The sequence below is a fragment of the Sturnira hondurensis genome, unplaced genomic scaffold, assembly GCF_014824575.4.
Source record: "Sturnira hondurensis isolate 20B ecotype Veracruz unplaced genomic scaffold, ASM1482457v3 Scaffold0020309, whole genome shotgun sequence".
Lineage (NCBI taxonomy): Eukaryota > Metazoa > Chordata > Mammalia > Chiroptera > Phyllostomidae > Sturnira > Sturnira hondurensis.
Window position 1 is genome coordinate 293466 of NW_028092940.1, and position 14770 is coordinate 308235.

General features: G+C 57.4%; 1 protein-coding gene and 1 pseudogene across 3 annotated transcripts in view; both read left to right on the top strand.

Moving 5' to 3' along the window:
* The window catches only part of AGAP3 (ArfGAP with GTPase domain, ankyrin repeat and PH domain 3), a 49803-nt gene that overhangs the window by 3749 nt on the left and 31284 nt on the right, over positions 1-14770 (top strand). The gene's annotated exons all lie outside the window — the stretch shown is intronic.
* Positions 8705-9163, top strand: LOC118975515 (10 kDa heat shock protein, mitochondrial-like; annotated as a pseudogene).

A 14770-nucleotide genomic window follows, 5' to 3' on the forward strand; every position in this document is an offset into this window, starting at 1 on the left:
GCCCGGACTCGCCCGAGAGTAGGGCAAGTGGACATGGGCCCTGAAGGTCCCTGGGGAGGGCCTGGAGGTGGGCCGGGGCCAGGGGTGTGCCACACAACTGCCACTACAAACCAGGCTTTGTCAACGGGGGGACTGGTTCCTGTCCTCCTTGTTTCTCCCTAGGTGTTTTTGTTTTTGTTTTCTTAGAGACAGAGGGGAAGGGAGGGAGAAAGAGAGGGAGAGAAAGATCCATGTGTGGTTGCCTCTGGTGCTGCTCCTACTGCAGACCTGGCCCACAGCCCGGGCCTGTGCCCCGACAGGGAATCGAACCGGCGACCCTTGAGTTCGCAGGCTGGTGCTCAATTCACAGAGCCACACCATCCAGGGCCAGGGTCTTTTTTTTTTTTAGTAAAGTTCCTTGGAGCATTCCAGAGACAGGCTTGCTTGTTCTCCGTGTTTCAGGCACTTTCTTTCTGCCTCTGGGGGCTCGGGCTGGGTCCCATTCTAAAGAAGGTTTCCCGATTGGTTTGTCCTGGAGAAGGCAGCAGTGAGCTGTGGCCAGACATGTTGGGGTGGGGGCTCAGCAGGGCTCAGCAGTCACACTCTTCCCAGAAGCCCTGCCTGGGGCTTTAGAGTTTGTCCCCTGACCCTGTGTGTCATGTCACTAGGTCCCGGCAGGAGCCCGGTGATGCAGAGAGAAGAACCGTATCCACTTGGGAGACAGGGACCCTGTCTCCTGGGTGCTTGGCCCTTCCTCTGGTCCTGGGTGAGGAGGGGGGGACGTCCTTTACCCTGGCACAGATGCTCCCCTGGGAGACCCGCTACGTGCAGTTTTCTGAGGCTCCTCCAAGGCACGTGGTTGGGATGTTGGGATCAGAATCTTCATTTGGAACTTCTCAGGGACATTCCAGTAATGAGCTGGTTGAGGGAGGGTGTGCCTGATGAGGGGCCGGCTGCCTATTTAGGACATGGCACGAAGGAGCTCTGGGAATTCTGAACAAGAGCACGTCCGTGTGGGTGCTGGTGGCCCGGGAGAGCCACACTTGTTCCAGATACATTGAGTTATTCAGGTAGCTCCTACTGTGTGGCCCAGTTGCACCTGGCTCCCTGGAAGGCAGAAAGGAGGGGGAAGGAGGGAAGGGAGGGCTGTGGTTTCTCTCTCCACTGGTGGGTGAATGGATTGGCCTATAGGAAGGGCGAGACAGCGTTGGGAGCAGCAGGAATAAACTCAGATTTTTAAAAAATCAGGGCGAAAGTTAGAGGCTGGAGAAGGCTCCTCAAGACCCCTTTCCTTAAGGTCCCAAGAGAGGGAAGGAAAGACCTGCCTCAGCTTGACCTCAGGGGGCAGGGAGGGCCCCCTCCCCTTTGCTGCCAGGTGGGAGACACCATCTTGATAAGGTGGCCCTCGCTCCTGAGTGCCCAGTGAGAGGTGGGCGAGGGGGCCCAGAAAAGGAACGGGTTTGCAGAGCTGGCAGAGGAGGGTGCACGTACAGCGTGGTGTCCAAGGAGCCGTCGTCCGAGTCCACGGGGGACGGGCAGGAGGGCCCTGGCTCAGGAGCTAGAATGCCTTATCCTGTGTTATCCGTTTGAACCGTGTCACGTTCCAGGAGGCCACTCGAGATGGCACTTAATCCTGCAGGAGATGGGCCGTCCGGGAGGGCTGGACTGGAGAGCATGCGCCCTTGGCCGCAGCTGGGCTGAGTGGATCAGGAGCAGTTAGAAGTGATTAGTGGGCTCTTAATGCCCTCACCGTGCTTTTGCACTGTGAGCCCTCAGAACCTCAGGGGGGGAGGAAGCAAAGGTGCCCTTCCTGAAAAGTCCGTCTTGCTCTGGGGAGCTGAGCCCCGGGGCAAGGGAAGGTGGACAGGGCCCTGAGAGGTTCTGGGTGGCTGTTCAGCATCTCCTAAACACCCACCCGGGCCCTCTGCCTGGTTCTTGTTTTCTCTTTACTGTACAGGTGACTCAGAATCAGTTTAACCCTATTGCATTCCTCCTGACCCTAGCTGACCTCCTCTGTGCAGGCTAGGGGGTCAGGCGCAGGTGGCTGGTTCTGGAGCATGGGGCTGAGCACCAGGCTGTGGAAGTGGGGAAGGGAGGTGGCCTGGGACACTGGCTTGGCGGATGGAGACATTGCTCGGTGTGGAATCACACCGATTAGCATTCTTCCGCCTGCTTGCCCGCCAGAGATTGTCACGAGGCCTTTGCAGCATTGCTGGTGTGATTCTCCCATAGACTCTTGAAGTGTGCCTGCATCATCCCCACTTTGCAAACGAGGTAGCCTAGGTCTCAGAGGGACCTCCGCTGGGCCAGACAAGGAGTGGCAGAACCGGGGGCTTCCCCTGGGTTTCCAGCCCCAGGTCTCGAGCTCTTTCCCTTCTTGGATGGACCAATGAGCTTTGGGGGGCTGCGCGAACCCTGGCCAGCCCTTCCTTAGGTGGCTCTCAAGAATGCTTTTGACCTTGAGTTTACCTTTTGGGAACGTTTAGACTATAACTCCAGGGCGGTTCTTCCCTGCTGTAACTGTTGGCTGAGGTCTCGAGTCCCCAACAGGTCGGTGACTCTCGGAGCTGCCACCCCCTTCCCTGAGCGCTCGTAGTGGATGCTTGATCAAGGGACACTTCAAAGAGTTTAAACATTGTTAAAGTGTAAATATATGTTCAAATGACAAGAGTAACGCCTGCTTGTCGTGACAGATTCACATGTGCAGGGGAAGAGAAGAACTGTGTGTGCCCCGCCCCCCTCCAGGCGTCCCGCGCTGGCTGGCACGTGCCTGCTCCCCCGGGATCGAGATCGACCTGAGGTCCCTGGCGGTTCACAGGAAGAGGGGTGCGGGTTTGTGGAAAGCGCTGGCCAGAGACGGGGGACCAGAGAACCACAAGTTCACGAGAGGCTGACGGGGAGTCAGGATTCCGGGGTTCTCGCTTCTGTTCTGCAGTTGACCGGCTGTGAGAACGTGGGCAAGACGCGCATGTGCGCGCACAGGTCAGCCTTCCGCCCTTCTTCCTCAATGAGCCTTCTGGTCGTACCTGTGCAGCTTGGGGTGACCCAGCCCTGCCCCTCAGCGCCTGAATCGGCTCAGTTCCTCTCTGCTCCTGGGTCCCCCTTGTCCAGGGAGTGCAGGCTCCTGTCACTACCATGTTCTGCGCCTGGCTTCTCGCACGGAGCCTGGCTTCCGTGGCACGTGCTGCCTGGGGTCCCTCAAAGAGTAGAGAGGGGACAGCTCCTGTGCCCCAGTTTTCTCGTGTGAGAAAGAGGGGTAATAATGTCACCTTCCTGTCGGGGGTGCCCAGGTGTGCGGGGGTCATGCGTGCCAGGGGCACCCAGCAGCGCCTGGTGAATGCTTGTCATTTTGGGAGGCTGCGTGATTCCCGTGTCAGGGATCGGCACGCATCTCCTTGGACACAGATCTTCCCACACTCCTCCGGTTATTTCCTTCGGACAGAGTCCCAGGAAGAAGAAAACCGTGTGACTTTCCGCTGTGCCCGTTCTGAGGGCCACACTGCCTTTCTGGAAGTCCCTCCAGGTTCCAGGGGGCGGAGGCCCCCTGTCGTCTGCCTTTTTGTTGAATTCTGTTTATGTTCTTTGTTCATTTTCTTCTAGGTTTGTTCCTCTTTATCTTATTATGTGGGAAACAGTTTGAATGTCCTAGGATTGATTTTTCTAAAGCCTACAGTTCTGTGTTGGTGGGAAGCGCTGTCTTGGGTGGCTCTTCTCTGGGCCCCGCCCCGCCCGGTCCCAGAGGGAGGTGCCTGTGCTGGTTCTGTGCCTGTTTACAGTGTGTGTCTTTATTCCTCTTGCTTTTCTCTCTGCGCCCGTCCTTGCCACCGTAGGTGTGCCTGCCTACAGCAGTTTCTCTTTTGCTAGTAATTCGATGTTTTGCTGGCGTGCACGCCTGGAGGCAAAGCTTTGGAGTGGGATGTGAGTCCAACCACAGCCTCTCAGGGTGCGAGTGTGTCTGTGGGGGGCAGGGGGCTCCCGCGTGCTCCCCGCCGCTGCTGCCAGCCCTCCTCTGCCTGGTCTCTTCCAGAGAGGGACCCGTGAGGATTTCGTTTTTGTTGTTAAACTGCCCCTAATGAAGTCACAAAAGCCTTCGGTAAAAAGCTGTGAAGGTTTGGCGCCTTTCTGTCACTCCAAAGCCCAGCCCCTCCCCCACCATCTGCTTGGTTGTTGCGTCTGGACTATTCTAGGCGGTTCTACGTTGGGTGCTGTGGTGGAACGAAGTCTGGGCGTCATTCGTCCTCCGTCGGAGCCCGTGTGGGGTCGTGGTCACAGTCCAGCTCTGGAGCCAGGCTCCCTGGATCTGAACCTCTTGGAGCGACATGTTGGACCTTAGCGTCTCTGTGTCTTGGCTTCCTGGTTGCTAAAATGAGGTTCACAAGCACTCCTTTCGTGGTGTAGATGGGAGAAGGAAGGAAGTTAATGCTCCCCTAAGCCTTTACACCAGCGCCAGCCCCTAGGAAGTGCTCACATGTGGCAGCTGTGGTTTCCCATTCATAAACTAGCTGCCCTTGCAGCCTTGCAGGATGGCAGGGAGCACGGAGTGAGGACGCATGCGCCGGGGGCGGGGCGGGGCCTCGCTCGGGTGGCTCCTCCCCCGCTGTTTCCTGAACCCCAGCCAGCACCCGGGCGGGCACTGGGCGGGCGGAGTTTGGGGTCAGTTGGCATAGCGTGGCAGGCCCCAGGGCGGGAGTGCCAAGTCAGGAATTGCCCCAGGTTTCAGCTGATGGACTGGACCCTGAACCACGCAGCGTGTGGCTCACCGGGGTGTGTCACACGGGTGTGTCACACGGCCACCAGGACTGCCTTAATTTGATCGCTTGCCGGTTGATGAAAGTGTTTCCTCTCAGCACAGACAGGGTGGGGCAAAAGTAGGTTTACAGTTGTTCCTATGGAAAGTAGTACAGTAGTTAATAAGTAATAATACAGGAATAAACTGTTTTGCGTACTCACAACTGTAAGGGCAAATTTAAATGTTTAAGGAGCCATATGAACAAAATTTTTAAAAGGTGACTGATTATTTTAATGTACTTTTTAAAGATTTTATTTATTTTTAGACAGGGGGCAGGGAGAGAGACAGAGAGGGAGAGTAACATCAATGTGTGGTTGCCTCTCGTGCCCCCCACCGGGGACCTGACCTGGCCCACAACCCCAGCGTGTGCCCTGACTGGGAATTGAACCCGTGACCCTTTGGTTCTCAGGCTGGTGTTCAGTCCACTGAGCTATACCAGCTAGGGCTAATCCACTTTCTTAAAGATTTTATTTACTTATTTTAGAGAGACAGGAAGGGAACGAGAGAGAGAGAGGGAGAAAAACACGGATGTGTGAGATATGCATAGATTAGTTGCCTCTTGCACACCCCCAACTGGGGACGTGGCCCACAACCGTGACATGTAACCTGACTGGGAATCGAACTGGTGACCCTTTGGTTCGCAGGCCAGCACTCAGTTCACTGAGCCACACCAGCCAGGGCTGATTTTAATATCGTATTTTACTTAATCCATGTACCTGACATACTGTTTCTGCATGTAATCAACATAAACATTTTTGATGAGATATTTTACTTTTTTTTTCATACAAAGTCTTCCAATTCCTCCCTGGGTTTCACACCCGAGCACCTCTCCATGTGGAGTGTCTGCGCTGCAGCTGCTCAGGAGCCCCTGTGGCCAGTGGCCGTGACATCGGAGAAGCAGCTCTCGTCCTGGCCCTGTAACAGGAGAGGACCTGTTTGTTGTAAAACTGGATGCAAGAGTGTTCGCCTCCTGGACTCGGTTTTCTAGTGTATTTAAAAGACCCTGCCTTCCACGGTGTGCTGCCATTTTCTTTTCCTTTCTTCTTAAAAATATCTTATTTTTTATTTCTTTTTAGACAGAGGGGAAGGGAGGAAGAAAGAGGGAGAGAAATATCAATGTGCGGTTGCCTTGTACATGCACCGCCCGCATGCCCCCGCCCCCGCCACGGGGAACCTGGCCTGCAACCCAGGCTTGTGCCCTGACTGGGAATTGAACCTGTGACCCTTTGGTCCACAGGCCTGCGCTCAATCCACTGAGCTACACCAGCCAGGGCATGAACCTGTGTTAATAGGCTCTCTCATCCTTTCTTGGTTGCCCATCCCCCTACCTGCTATGGCCCTTGGGCCCTGTACATCTCTCCATGGGCCCTGAGACACTCGGCAAGCTGGGATTGGAACCTGGCTCTGTTTGACTCCAGTGCCCACCTATCCAGTTCAAAGCTCTGGTCTGTTGGGTGCTCCCTACCCCAGCCTTCCCTGGCCTGGTACCTCGTGGAGTATGGAGCAGGTGGTGCTCTTGCCCCCGTTAGCATTTGTCACGAGCTGGTGTCTGCTTCACTCACTGCTTCCCCTCTGGACGCTGAGCCCGAGCCCCCAGCGCAGCCCCAGCCTGGCAGGTGAAGCCTGATCAATGACACAGGGGTCTGTCTGCTCTTCACCCAGCCTGGGAGCCCTGCTGGGGACTGGCGGTCACTCGGGGAGCCTCTCTGCTCGTACCATGGTGCTGTGCCCTGCTCCAGGGCCACAGTGCCACCACAGGGCCCCCTCCCAGCCCGGTGGGCCCCTGCCGGCCCGGAGGAGGAGGGGGCAGTTAGGGCTGTTGGCTGTCAGGCACCCGAGAGAGGAGCTGTGCGTCCCGCCAGCGCAGGTGCTCATGGGCCGGTGGGGAGGCCATTCACCGTGGGGCCAGATGCTCCTTGTGAGCCTGTGTCTTCCCTCTGGCGGGAGGGTGGGGAGGTGCCTCCCTCCTGAGTCTCCGAAACAGGCTGGCTCTCTGTCTGGCTCGGGCCCAGCTGCTGGCACTGGAAGCGGGTGGCAGGGCGTCAAGTTCTCTGTCCTCCCAGTTGGAGTTCCCATTGCTCCTCGAGGGGTCAGAGCCGGGTCAGAGCCGGGCACTCACTGAAAACACCGGGAGTCCTGCTTTTTGGCTCAGGCCTCTGACAGGTCAGCTGGCTCTGGCTTTAAAAGCCACGGCCTGTCTGCTGAGCAGGCTTCCCTGGGCAGCGTGCACGGCCTTCCCTCTGCCAGGGCCTGGGGAGGTGGGTGAAGGTTTCTGGTCCAAACCCTGTGACCTTGGCCATGGGGGTGGGTGGGACGGTGGGTGTCAGGATCCGAGGGAGCCTTCCTGCCTCTCAGCAGGGCGTCCTCTCTGTGTAGGGCAGAGAGGTACAGGCCTCTTGCTGGCTGGTGGAGGTCAGTTGAGACCGGGTTGGGGACAACAGTGGCATGGGTACAGCGACCCTGACCCAAGTCCAAAGAGCTTAACAGAGACCCACCAAGGGGCCAACGGGCAGCTGTCCATTAGACATGCCCTGCATGTGGTATTGTCTTCTCCAAAGACGTGAAGGGGAAAACAAACAGATTTCCTCGTGATGGTAAAAGAAAGCCCGTCCTCACTAGAGGGAGGGGCTGGGACACGCCAGTCCTCTTGTCTTGAAAGTGAGGGTGGACTGGGTGTGGTCCAGGTAGAGGGAGCTGAGTGTCCTCACCCGAGGGCATGTTTTCATCACCTTTAGAGAGAAAGGACGGGAGAGAAAGAAGCATCGATGCCAGAGAGGAGCATTTGATTGTATGTGCCTGGACCGGGATCGAACCCACAGCCCTTTGGTTACGGGGCAACGCTCCGACCCACTGAGCCACACCGGCCAGGGCAGGGGAGGCCTTTCTAAATTCTGATCACGGGGGCAGTGGTCACAACCGGGCTTGCTACAGCCTGCTGCAAGCCTCTCCTTCCCGGGTGGCTCCCAAAACTTGATCAAGGGTAAACTGATTTCTGCCACGAGGGCCTGGAGGTCACCGCACTGCTGGATGCAGTGGAGGGCCCAGGGGTGTGGCCCCTTTCTCTGAGCGGGAGACCCAGGGCTGGGTAACGTTGAGTTGACACCAAAGAAACACCACACTGACCGAAAGAGCATGTCAGGACCCAGGGGCCAAAGTCTGGCTCCCACGCACTGACCCAGTGTGGCCGCCGGCTGTGGGAAGGAATGCTCGGCGGCTTTGACGGGCGCATGAGACACCGCTTTCCTGGAGTTGTGATTTCATTATGGAAATTGCTGGCATAGTGTGTTTTTAAACTCTGCAAATGTGCCACCCCACACTCTAGTACTTGGTGTTTGTGCTGCAAATATCACCAGCTCTTGATTGACAGCTCTTGCAGTGACAGGGTTCTGAGCTGAGGGAGTGGGGGGCAGGATCAGATTTGGAACCGCAGAAAGAAGAGTACTGAAAAGAGGAGCTTCGAGTCAGGGCTCCTTCCGCGCTGGGCACTGCCTTGCTTACTTGCCTGTAACTCACAGGACATCCCTGCAGGGGGAGCGTTGTCCCATTTCGCGGATGAGGAGACTGAGGTACGGACATGTAAGGGTATTGCCCAAGCTGCCTACTAGTTGTGACAAAGGCAGGACCTGAACCCATAAGTCTGGTCTCAGAGCCCATGTTCTCAGCTGGCATGCACTATTGTGCTAGGAAAAACAAACAAACAAAAATTTCTAAAGGTTTTATTCATTTTTTAGAGAAAGGAAGGGAAAGGGGAAAGAGGGAGAGAAACATCAGTGTGTGTTTGCCTCTCCCACGTCCCCTACTGGGGATCTGGCTGGGAACCCAGGCATGTGCCCTGACTGGGACTAGAACCAGCGCTCAACCCGCTGAGCCACACCAGCCAGGGAGGTTTTATTTCTTAAGTGCACGTGTCCTGCGGGCCCAACTGCTGGTCTCTCCATGTGGCCCTGGCGTGAGCTCGGAGGACGAACTCTGGTGGCCGGAGTCCTGGCAGGACAGGCGTTTGGGAGGTTTCGCCCCTCTTTGACTGTACTCATTGAAAGGTGTGCTGGGGAAACCGTAACCAAAGGAGGCGTCATGCTTCCAGAAAAATCTCAAGCAAAAGTATTGCAGGCGACTCTAAACACTGTTGGGTTGAGCTCCAGGGTAAAGGGTGGAGAGATTCAGCCAGTCAACGTGCTCCTTGGGGAGAAAGTTCCCAAGCGGTTCTAGACGACAAGGGTTGTTATTTTGTTTAGAGATGGTGCCATTCTTGGAAAGTATGTAGAATGAAATAAATCGCTATTGAAATGGCATCGTATGATGCCGTCTGTTCCTTTGAAGTACTGAAATCTTTCATCATGTAAATAATTTCCGTGTCTCTTTTATAATAAACTAATGATATCCAAAAAAGTAAATTAAAAAAAGATTTTATTTCTGTATTTTTTAGACAGAGGGGAAGGGAAGGAGAAAGAGGGAGAGAAACACCTATGTGTGGTTGCCTCTTGTGCGCCCCCTACTGGGGACCTGGCCCGCGTGTCAGGCATGTGCCCTGACTGGGGATCGAACGTGACCCTTTGGTTTGCAGGCCGGTGCTCCATCCACTGAGCCATACCAGCCAGGGTAAAAAAAAAAAACTTTTAAATAATATGGGGAGGAAATTAGAAGAATATATTTTAAAGATTTTATTTATTTTTAGACACAGGGGAAGGAAGAGAGGGAGAGATACATCTATGTGTGGTTGCCTCTCCAGCGCCCTCTACTGGGAACCTGGCTTGCAATCCAGGCACGTGGCCTAGACTGGGAATTGGATCAGCAGCAACGCTCTGGTTTGGAGGCCAGCACACAACCCACTGAGCCACACCTGCCAGGGCTAGAAGAATATTGAATACTTTCTCATCTTGGGGTGAGAGGGATCCCCATTGGCTTTCTCTGTCTCTTTCCCTCTCTCTCTCTCACACACACACATTTTTCTGCTGGTGGTCATGGTCAGCAGCTGTAGACATGGAGCTATTCCCCCCTCAGCACCGTAGGAGGCGTTTCCAAAGAACAGGCACCTGCCTTGTGCACAACGTAATTCCAGTATCGCACCTAAGAAAATGAACAGGAGTTCTGTCACCCTGGGGGCCCGGCACACGTTGGTTTCAGTTGGCAGGAGATTGTGTGGGTGAACCGGCCACACCTGGGTAGCCCTGTGCCCCGGAGGGCTCAGCTAAGCGCCCCCCGCCCTGCCTGAGTCCTTGGTGTCCTCAGTTCAGGAGGGTGGTCTGACTTGTCCACGCCTCCCCTCCCTGGCTGGGAGGCCCGCCCTGGGTGCTCTGTGGCTCTGTCTACGTGGCATGAACCCATCAGCCCCTCGATAGGTCGGTCCCCTTGCACTGTCAGAGGTAGTCTCTGAGGCAGCTTCCTCCTTTGCGAGGGCCGCAGCTGCCTGGGTGGGCCCCGGTACTGATCCTGGGCTGGGAAAGCAGAGCTGGGGGCAGGAGTTTGGAAGGTGGGTGAGGAGGAACCTCCGGGAAGGTCTTTTTGGAAGGAGGATCCCTGCTGGGCAGGCCATCTGGGCTGCCCCAGTGTGGGTACCAGGGAAAGGAAGACAGGCGGGGGCCTCCTGCAGGTTGGAATTTGGGCTGCCCTGTGTCAGCAGGAGCCTCGCCAGGCCAGGGAGGCCCCAGGGCTCAGGGCCAGCCAGGCAGCCTCGGTTGGAAGGCAGCTTCTGCCACTTACTAGCTGGAGACTTGAGACTATTTACGTGTTGTCTCCGCTTCGGTTTCCTCATCTATAAAATGGGTTATTCTGAGGTTCAGTGGGTCATTCTGTGTTGTATAGTGCCCAGCGTGGGGCCTGATGTGTTCAGGAAGTGGCTGTTACTCTCAGGTGACCAGCAGTGTCCCATGTGGCCGCTGCCTTGGTTGTGTGGGCACTGGAGGGGACCCTGCTGTCCTTGGGGTTGCCGGAGGTGGCTCTGAGTGGCAGGGGCAGCTGTCTGTTGTCCCGCGTGCGCCCAGGCACCTGGACGGGGGAGAGCAGATGTGATCGTAGCTTCTACAGCAAAGTCAAGAGGAGGCTGGCAGGTTTGAGAGACCTCGTCTGCCCTGCCCCCTGCCCCCAGGGGCCTTTGCTTAGATCTCAGGCAGAAGCCAGGGCTGACCCAGGATTGCTGCAGAGCCTGCAGGGCAAGGGGAGGCGGCCTCTGGGGCCTGGGCCTGGGGGTGGGACGCTGGGGGCAGTGGGTAGGCGCGGGCCCGATTGTGGCCTCTCCCGCTGGGGAAATGACCTACCTATGTCCAAAACCTGTAGTGAGAGTTCAGAGGATTTTAAACTCTCGTGCATGAAGACTCAAACCACCTGAATCTTTTATTTGTAACTGTGTGCACTGACCTCCGGCCCCCTTTACTTGAGACCCTGGCGTGAGCGTCTGTACTTGAGTTCTCGGGGGGGGGGGGGCACCTGGCAGTAGCTTTACTGCTGTAGCAACTCTGTCCCCGAGCGAAATTAGTGCAGTTACTTGATTCAGACAGTTTACTTGTGTAGAAACAGGATGAAAATAAATGAGAGCACTATAGGGCTGAGGAACGAAGATCCATCCCCAGGCTGGAGAAGCAGATTCGTAGCTTGTGGGACATAAGACCATTTAAAAACGTGACGTGCAGGAAACGTGTCAAAATTGGGGTGAAGAGGCAGAGCGCCCACTCTTTACACTGAGTCTGCCCCCGCCCCCGAAGGCGGCAGTGTGCAGCCTCACCCCGCTGTGCCCTTCGGGGTCACAGAGGATGTGCACACGCTGGCTTCCTTCCTTTCCGCTTGGGGACAGACCGTTGAAAAGCGGTGGACTTTCCGGTGGAGTCTGGCGGGCGCAGGGCCCATGGTCCTCAGGGGGGGCCCCCTGTGTATGGTTTCCAGTCTGGGGAGTGTGTCTGGGTCCCGCTTGGCGGGTCAGTGTGGATCGAGGTCAGGAGGCCAGTGGGGACGCTCAGAGGGAGGGACTGAGTCTTCCCCAGGGACGGTCTCGTTCTGTCCACCAACGTACCAACAGTTTGTGGACAGAAAGAAAAACGAGACTGGTAACTGAGTAGCTAGTTCCGGGGCAGAAGGCTATTTCTGGGCTGGGATGACGCTGCTTCCTCCCTTTGTCCACTCCCCACCTGGCCTCCTGGACCCCCTCAGCTGTGCTGAGGGTGGGGGCATGCAGCCACAGCGGGGTGGGGAGGGGCGCTCTCTGACCCTCTGAGCTTGGGAGATGGGGGAAGAATTCCCAGCTCCTCTAAGCAGCCCTGGGGGATGGTCTGGGGTGGGGTTTGGGGGTGTGGTTTCTGCACAGTCACACCTGCTGGCCCCCTGGGGAGCCCACCCCTTTGAGTCTATAGTAGCTTCTGTGCATTTCTGTGCAAACCGGGGGAAGGTGTCTTAAAACAATAGAAACCGATGCTCTGGAGGCTGGAAGTCTGAACGTCAGGTGTCGGCCGGGTGCGCTGCCTCTGAGGGCCGTGAGGGAGGGTCTGTCCTGGGCCTCTCTCCTTGGCTTGTAGACAGTGACCTTTCCTCTGTGTGTGGTGGTCTCCGTGTCCAAACTGCTTCTTTGGATGAGGACACCTGTCAAGGGATTCGGGGTCCACCCCACTCCGGTGAATTCCATTTGCACCCATGCTCTTTCCAAGCAAGGCCACATTCTCAGGCCCTGGGGGTTAGGACTTCACAAGAGGAAGGCGTGGTCCACGGGGCCCCGGGGACTCTGAGGCCCAGCCCTGCAGTCCCTCAGGGAAGAGACGGAGAGACCAGCTGCTGAAAAGCCTGCTGAGGGGTCTACTCAATGTCTGATTTGAAGAGAGCTGGCACCGGCGTGACTTTGTGTCCCTGACACTTTTCTCGCCCAGCGGTGGTGGCTCCTTTGACTGATCGCCTGCTGTGGGCTGGGCCCCGGGCTGGACCTCCCTGTGGCAGTGTGGCTTCAGCGGGCAAGGTGGGTTGTCCCTAATTTACAGGCTGACCCCAGGCCTCAGTGGGGCAAAGGTCACCGCCCGGGGATTGGCACCCGGCTGGCAGGGCCCGGGCCGAGCTTGAAGCTCTCGGTCTCAAGTCCAGAGCTCGTGGGCATCTCGCCTGCACCCCCCGCACCTCTCCACTCGGGGTCTGTGCCGATGGTGTGGCCTGTGGTTTTTATCCTCGACAGACTGTCCCAACCAGGGCCCATCTGTCTGAAGCCTGCCTCCCTCCCCGCAAGGAGAACAAAAACCTGGGGGCCCAGTTCACGCTCAGCCAAGATACGCATTCCCTCACTCACGGAGAATCCTCACACACCTCCCGTGAGCCCCTCCGGGGTCCAGAGGGGAGCATAGAACAGCAGAAAAATACCCGAGAGTGATGAGTGTTCAGTGACCATGGCGATGGAGAGTGGCCCGGCACTCAGCTGGTGCGGGAGGGGGTTCGGATGAGCTGAAGCACCGGCCAGCATGGAGGCTCCGTGGCTGACAGAGGTGGGGGGGGGGAGTTCCAGGAGGTGAGCTCAAAGAGGCGAGGCCCCCGGGGCATTCAAAGGTGGAGAGGAGCTTGGTGTGGCTCTGTGCCCAGCGGACACTGTGTGCTTGGGTCACTTCCGGATTGGCAGTAGGTGCTTTGGGCTGGGGAGGGTGGTGGCTCGCCTACACTGTGCAAAGGAGGGGGTGTACAGAGTGGACTTGGGACACACTAAGGACTTGGAGCCAACGGCACTGACCTGGTATTGGAGGGTTTGGGTGTGGGGGCGAGGTGAGGAGGAGGGAGTGGAGGCTCTCACCCCGAACATTCCTGGCTGTGCATTAGTTAAGACGGAGAACGTGGGGTGAGTGATTTGGGGGATGGAATTTGGAGGTTCGCTGCTGCTGCTGCATCAAACCGTCTTGGTGGGCAGCTCCTGACACTTCAAACACTCAAGGATCTCAAAGGCCTCCAGTGTGTGCGGCTTTGCGGAGGCTTAGGGCCATCGAGGCGGGGTGGGGCAGCGCCAGGGCTCTGCTCTCCACTCCTTGGAGCACAGACCTGCTGCTGGGGTCCCCCCCTGCTTCCGCTGCTCCTGCGGCCAGGGCTGCAGGAAGATGCTTTGCTGCCACCTTGTGGGCAAGAGGAACCTGTGCCATGTGGGGCCCAGGTACCTCGGGGACCATCCCAGCTGCAGGGAGAAGGGAAAGCCTTTCCCTGCGCTGCTCGCATGCACCTGGGTATCCGCAGGAGGCCAGCCCACCCCCGGTCCAAGAAGGCCACCCGCAGCTCCCTGTGGGTTGTGTGACCTCAGCTGGGCACACCTCACCTTATCAATGGATCGTCCAGCAAATACGTGAGTGGAGACAGCAGTGCAGGTTCTGCTGGATTCCTGGGCCCGAGGCCTCCTCTGCTTTGCTCAGGGCCAGCGTTCTGTTCCCCCGGTGCCTACGTGGCGCAGCAGGCCCTTGTACCCAGGCTGCTGCCGTGCAGTCCACAGTGCCTTCCCGCTGTCCCCAGACACACAGTGACACACCCCGGACAGAAGGGTTTTGATCTAGACTAGAGTCTTTGGAATCCAGGCACTCAGAGCAGAGGGGCTGCACGGTGCTCCCGGGGACGCCGGCCCGTCCTCACCCCAGACACGCGCGCCGCGGGCTTTGCCAATGCTGCATCTAAGTCCCTCAGACACGTCGGCAGCCACTCTCGCCCCCCGGCGACGGGTGTAGCTTGGGGATTCTGATGACCGACCCCTGATACGAAGGCTGGTTTGTGGACTGTCTGTCCTGTTTGCAAGGTCCCAGCTCGGAGCTCTGTGGGGCTGCCCTCATTTCCTTCGTGCTGTGATCCGTGGAACTCTGTCTGCTGCTTCTGTTTGCAGCAGAATCGGGTCACACAGAACTGAGACCCCGTCTCCGACGGGGGCTGCTGCGAATGAGGAAGCACTGTGTGTCTGCCCTGCTCTCCTTTCCTGGCTCGATGTCCCGGGACATTGATGGGCACGGGGGCCAGTGCCCTGCTCTGCTCCTTTCTGCCCGGCAGGAGTGGTTTCTGGGAAGCAGGGGTGGGAAGGAG